Source organism: Hevea brasiliensis, chromosome 14 (genome assembly GCF_030052815.1).
Source record: "Hevea brasiliensis isolate MT/VB/25A 57/8 chromosome 14, ASM3005281v1, whole genome shotgun sequence".
Taxonomy (NCBI): domain Eukaryota; kingdom Viridiplantae; phylum Streptophyta; class Magnoliopsida; order Malpighiales; family Euphorbiaceae; genus Hevea; species Hevea brasiliensis.
In genome coordinates, this window is record NC_079506.1 from 76362858 (window position 1) to 76369043 (window position 6186).

Sequence of the window (6186 nt, forward strand, 5' to 3'; positions counted from 1 at the left end):
GCTATCAGTAGCGGAGTATGAGAAGGAATTTGTCAGACTGAGCCGCTATGGAAGGGAGATAGTCCCTAATGAGGCTGAAAGGTGTAAGAGATTTAAAGAGGGATTAAATGATAATATAAAGATCATGATCACTGCCTTGGGAATCACAGACTTCACCAAGTTAGTGGAAGCTGCAATAAAAGTTGAAAAGGTTAGAATAAGTGAGCAGAGCAGAAGAGAGAAACGGCAGAAGAGGGGCCCGGGTCAGTCTAGTTCATCTCCTGCATCAAGAAAGAAGTTCAAAGGTCCACCTGCACAGAGTTCAGGTCAACCACAAGGTTAGGGTCAATCCCAGGGGCCCAGGCCACAGTTCACCCCTAGGAGAGGTCAGTCCACACCATCAGTGGGCAGCTCTTCAGGGACAGGGTTCAGGGGACCAGCCCCAGCATCTTCTGCATGTTCGCATTGTCTAAAGTGGCATAAGGGGGAGTGTTGGACAGTAATGGGTGCTTGCTTAAGGTGTGGGTCAACAGAGCATCAATTAAGGAACTATCCAAGTAGAACTGCTACTGCTGCTCCAACAAAAGCAAACAAACCTGCTCCTGCACCACAAAGGGGTAGGAAATCCGAAAAATCTGAGGCAATGGCACCATCACAGAGGCCTACATCTGAGCCAACAGAGAGGCCTGAGGGCAGAGCACCTGCTAGAGCCTATGCCATAAGAGCTCAGGAGGAGCAAGATGCCCCGGATGTCATCAGGGGTACGTTCTCCCTCTACAATACATCTGTGCATGCATTGGTGGATCCAGGATCCACTCATTCATACATCTGCATCAACTTACCCGTAAAAAGGGGGATACTAGTAGGGGAGAGTGACCAAGACATTCTGGTCACTAATCCATTGGGCCACAGTGTAGTGGTGAACAAAGTGTACAAGGGTTGCCCGTTAAGGATTCAGGGGTATGAATTCTTGGCAGACCTGATTGAGTTGCCTTTCCATGAGTTTGACGTGATTTTGGGAATGGACTGGTTGTCACGTCATCAAGCAATGGTTGATTGTAAACTGAAGAGGATTTCTTTGAAACCTCCTGAGGGTAATGAGATTACAGTTGTGGGGGAAAGGACAGATTTCTTATCCAATGTCATCTCAGCCACAGTTGCAAGAAAACTGATGAGAAAAGGCTGTGAAGCCTACCTAGCACATGTGGTGGATACTAGGCAGGCTAAGCCAAATCTGTGTGACATACCCATAGTAAGAGACTTCACAGATGTGTTCCTTGAAGAATTGCTCGGCTTGCCACCAAAAAGGGAAGTTGAATTTGCTATTGAGATACTGCTGGGTACAGCACCAATCTCTATTGCTCCTTATAGGATGGCACCCACAGAATTGAAGGAACTAAAAATCCAGTTATATGAGTTTCTGGATAAGGGGTTCATACACCCCAGTGTGTCACCATGGGGAGCTCCAGTGCTGTTTGTGAAGAAGAAGGATGGGACTTTGAGGTTATGCATCGATTACCGGCAGTTGAATAGAGTGACTGTGAAGAACAAATATCCATTGCCTAGAATTGACGATCTGTTTGATCAGTTGAAAGGAGCAGGAGTATTTTCCAAAATTGATCTCAGATCAGGGTATCATCAGTTGAGGGTGAAGGATGCAGATGTGCCAAAGACTGCATTCAGGACCCGGTATGGGCATTATGAGTTTCTAGTAATGCCCTTTGGCCTAACAAATGCACCAGTGACATTCATGGACCTTATGAACCGTATCTTACATCCATACCTAGATCGGTTCATAGTGGTCTTTATTGATGATATTTTGGAGTATTCCAAGACCAGTGAAGAACAAGATAAGCATTTGAGGATTGTTCTGGAAACCCTGAGAGAAAAGAAGCTGTATGCTAAGTTGTCCAAGTGTAACTTCTGGTTGGATGAAATTGCATTCCTTGGACACATAGTGTCAGCAGATGGGATTAGAGTGGATCCTAAGAAAATAGAAGCAGTAATGGAATGGAAGCCTCCCAGGAATACAACTGAGGTCAGAAGTTTCTTGGGGCTAGCTGGGTATTACAGAAGATTTGTAAAGGTATTTTCTTTAATAGCTGCTCCAATGACCAAGTTTTTACACAAGAATGTCAGATTTGACTGAAATGACAAGTGTCAGACCATTTTTGAGAAGTTGAAGGCTATGTTGACAGAGGCACCAGTGTTAACACAGCCAGTGTCAGGAAAAGACTTTGTGGTCTATAGTGATGCCTCTCATAATGGGTTAGGGTGTGTATTGATGCAAGAGGGGAAGGTAGTCACTTATGCTTCCAAGCAGCTAAGGCCACATGAACAGAATTACCCTACCCATGATCTAGAACTTGCAGCAATTATCTTCGCACTATTTGTATGGTGAAAAGTGTTACATTTACGCAGACCATAAAAGTCTGAAATACTTGCCAACCCAGAAGGAGCTCAACCTTAGACAGAGGCGATGGATTGAGTTCCTGAAGGACTATGATTGTGTAATTGACTACCATCCTGGGAAGGCAAATGTAGTTGTAGATGCTTTGAGCAGAAAATCCATCACATCTTTGAGATCATTGAATGCCCGTCTATCCTTGGCTCGAGATGGAGCTATTTTGGCTGAGTTACAAGTAAGGCCAAACCTACTACAGCAGATTTTAGATGGGCAGAAGGCAGATGAAAAGTTAATGACCACTATGAGTAAAATCTCAGAAGGGAAGGCAACTGACTATGAGTTGAAAGTAGATGGGTGTTTGTACTACAAAGGAAGAGTATGTGTACCAGATGATAAGGAATTGAAAGTCAGTATCCTTAAAGACGCACACACCAGTGTTTATGCTATGCACCCAGGAAGTACAAAAATGTATCATGATCTGAAGCTTCAGTATTGGTGGCCTAGTATGAAGAAGGACATAGCTGACTATGTGACTAAATGCTTGACATGTCAGCAAGTCAAGGCAGAACATCAAGTTCCATCGGGTTTGCTACAGCCTATACACATACCTGAATGGAAATGGGATCGGGTTACCATGGATTTTGTAAGTGGTCTACCTCTCACCGAGAAGAAGCATGATGCAGTATGGGTGATAGTAGATAGATTAACGAAGTCAACACATTTTCTGTCAGTTAGGACTGACTACTCACTGGAGAAGTTAGCAGAATTGTATATCAGTGAGATAGTTAGACTGTATGGAATTCCGCTTTCCATCATATCTGATCAAGACCCAAGGTTTACATCGAGATTTTGGAAGAAGTTGCATGAATCCTTGGGTACACAACTCCACTTCAGCACAGCTTTCCATCCTCAGACGGATGGACAATCAAAAAGAGTAATCCAGGTAAATAATTGAAACTAATTGAATTAATACAAATATTGAACTGAAATGATAATAATAACATGAAATATATGTCAGGTCCTTGAGGATATGCTGAGGAGTTGTGTCATTGAATTTGAGGGAAGTTGGGATAGATACCTCCCACTGGCAGAATTTGCATACAACAATAGCTACCAAGCTAGCATCCAAATGGCCCCGTATGAAGCATTGTATGAGAGAAAATGTAGAACTCTAGTGTGGTGGACTGAATTAGGCGAAGATAAACTGATAGGGCCAGACCTGGTGAAACAATCTGAGAAGAAGGTAAGGCTAGTCAAAGCCAATCTGAAGGTTGCCTCAGACAGATAGAAATCCTATGCCAACCTGAAGAGAAAAGAAATAGATTATGCGGTTGGCAATAAAGTATTCCTCAAGGTGTCACCGTGGAAGAAGGTACTAAGGTTTGGAAGAAAAGGTAAGTTAAGCCCTAGGTTCATTGGCCCATATGAAGTCATTGAACGTGTGGGTCTAGTGGCCTACAGGCTAGCTTTACCACTAGAGCTGGACAAGATCCACAACGTGTTCCATGTATCTATGCTAAGAAGATGCCGCTCAGATCCTTCACATGTCATCTCCATGCAAGAAATTGAAGTACAACCGGATTTGACATTTGAAGAAGAACCCATACGGATCCTGGCTCGAGAAGTGAAAGAGTTGAGGAATAAGCAGATTCCACTGGTGAAAGTGCTTTGGAGGCACCACAACACCGAGGAGGCAACTTGGGAAAGTGAAGAGACGATGAGCCAACAGTTCCCTCAACTGTTTGAATCAGGTAAATTTTGAGGACGAAATTTAAATTAGAGTGAAAGAGTTGTAACACCCTCCCTGTAGCAACTCCCTACATTCTATTGTTCCGGTGACCAGTGTCGATCCGGACAGCTAGAACATCTGGAAAAATATTTAAACTAAAGTGAGAAACCATAATTAACTCAAATATTAACAAGAAAAATTTAGGAAAAATTTTAGAAATAAAATACAACCAAGTTAAATGAGCCAGTGCCCTAGCGATGGGTAATCTAGTGGGAAGTTGCGATTCTCGTAACTAGGAGCCCTAGACCCGAGGGAAAATTCATAAAATAATTTTTTGGAGTCCAGAGAAGAGTCATTGAGGGTTCTATAGCATTAGAATGCCAAGAAAATGCTTAAAAAATTTTTTCAATCGGTACAGACAATTTTAGTCTGTTAAGCCAAACGGAGGGCATTTTGGTCATTTCGCCTTCAGAGATGATTTTTAGCCGACTTGTCCAGTTAAATAAATAATTATCATGACACAAAATATGAATAAATATTGCTAAAAATTAAATTGCAAGTGAGTAGAAAAGAAAAGAAATGAAATGAAAGTAAATAGGATTTATTGCATATGCATGATGCAATTAAGAAAGGCCCAACCAATCAAAATGCAACAAGCTTTATTAAATCAATTAAAAGAGATAAAACTTAAGGAAAACAAATCAGATTTCTTATCCTCCTTCAGCTGGACGAACCACACTCTCACCTCCACCATTGTTGTCCCTTAAACCAAGCTTCCTTTCCCACCTTAAACCCCCTCAAAACCCTGACTTGCCTTCATTAAAAATTATCCCTACCACTAGAGCAAGCTTTGGGCAACAATTTGAAAGGAAGAAAGTGAAGTTTTTAAGTCTTGAAAAGTGACTAAGTGAAGGTTAGTGCCACTTTAGTTTAATTTTTCTCTTATATTCTTTGTTACAACATTAATCTAAACTAGAAAATATGAAAATGGAACAAATTGAAATTGTGGAGTTAGGGTTTGGGAGAAACCTAGGGTTTGCTCATGTGTTAGTGAATGAAAGTTTGAATGGTCAATTAGTGACCATTTGGCTGTGTATGATGAAGAAATGAAGTGAATTGAGGCTTGGCATTTGTGTATGGGTGAGCTGCATTGGCTGATCTGCAGGACTGAGCATGAGTCCAGCAGGTTTGGGCAGTTATAAATGGAGTTGTAGAGGTTCAATTGGTGCAAGGCCAATTGGACATGAAACTAGACACATAATGGCACCACTTTGGTGAAGAAAGCCTGCCCAGAAAACTAAACGAAGTTGGCCTAAAAATTGCCTTAATCCGAGTGACTTGTATTCTGCCTGGGCAAAATGATCAAATGAATAGTGTCTATTCATTTTGTCATAACACAGTGTAGAAAGGTCCAATTGACCTGAAATTTTACCATCAGAAAGCTGAGACATAGACCTAAAACTTTCATGAAGAACATAAATCCAAATTCTAACCATAACCTAGTCAAATTGCTAACCAAACTTAGGTTACCAAATCTGGCAGAACTAGTTTTGCCCAGAATTTTGGATTATGTCCAATCCGGCCAATTATGGTGTTTAGGCTATAACTTGAGCTACAAAACTCCAAATGGAATGATTCAAAAAAGGAAATGTAACTAGACAAAATAAGAAACAACTTTCATGAAGACAACTTTGCCAAATTTCTACTGTAAAAATAACCAATGGAACAGTAAACACAAGGCTTGAAATTTGAAAATTTTGAATAACTAACACTAAGCTTACAAATGGTATTGGCAACCAATACCAACAATTTTAGAATGCAAAATGTGGTATGTTGGGAGTATTAGAACCAATGTACCTATTGTCTATGCAAAAGTAAACGTTTTAGTTGACTAATGAAATGAATAGTAACACCTAAACTTGAATTTCAAGAATTGTATAATTTAAAAGTGTAACATGCCCTAGTACACCTAGCAAGATTGGTTTGGATAGGTTGGCATGCCAATAGGGTTCAGTTAGCAGTACTGCACATGGCATTATGCCATTCTGTGATTTTATGGCTTTTAGCCATT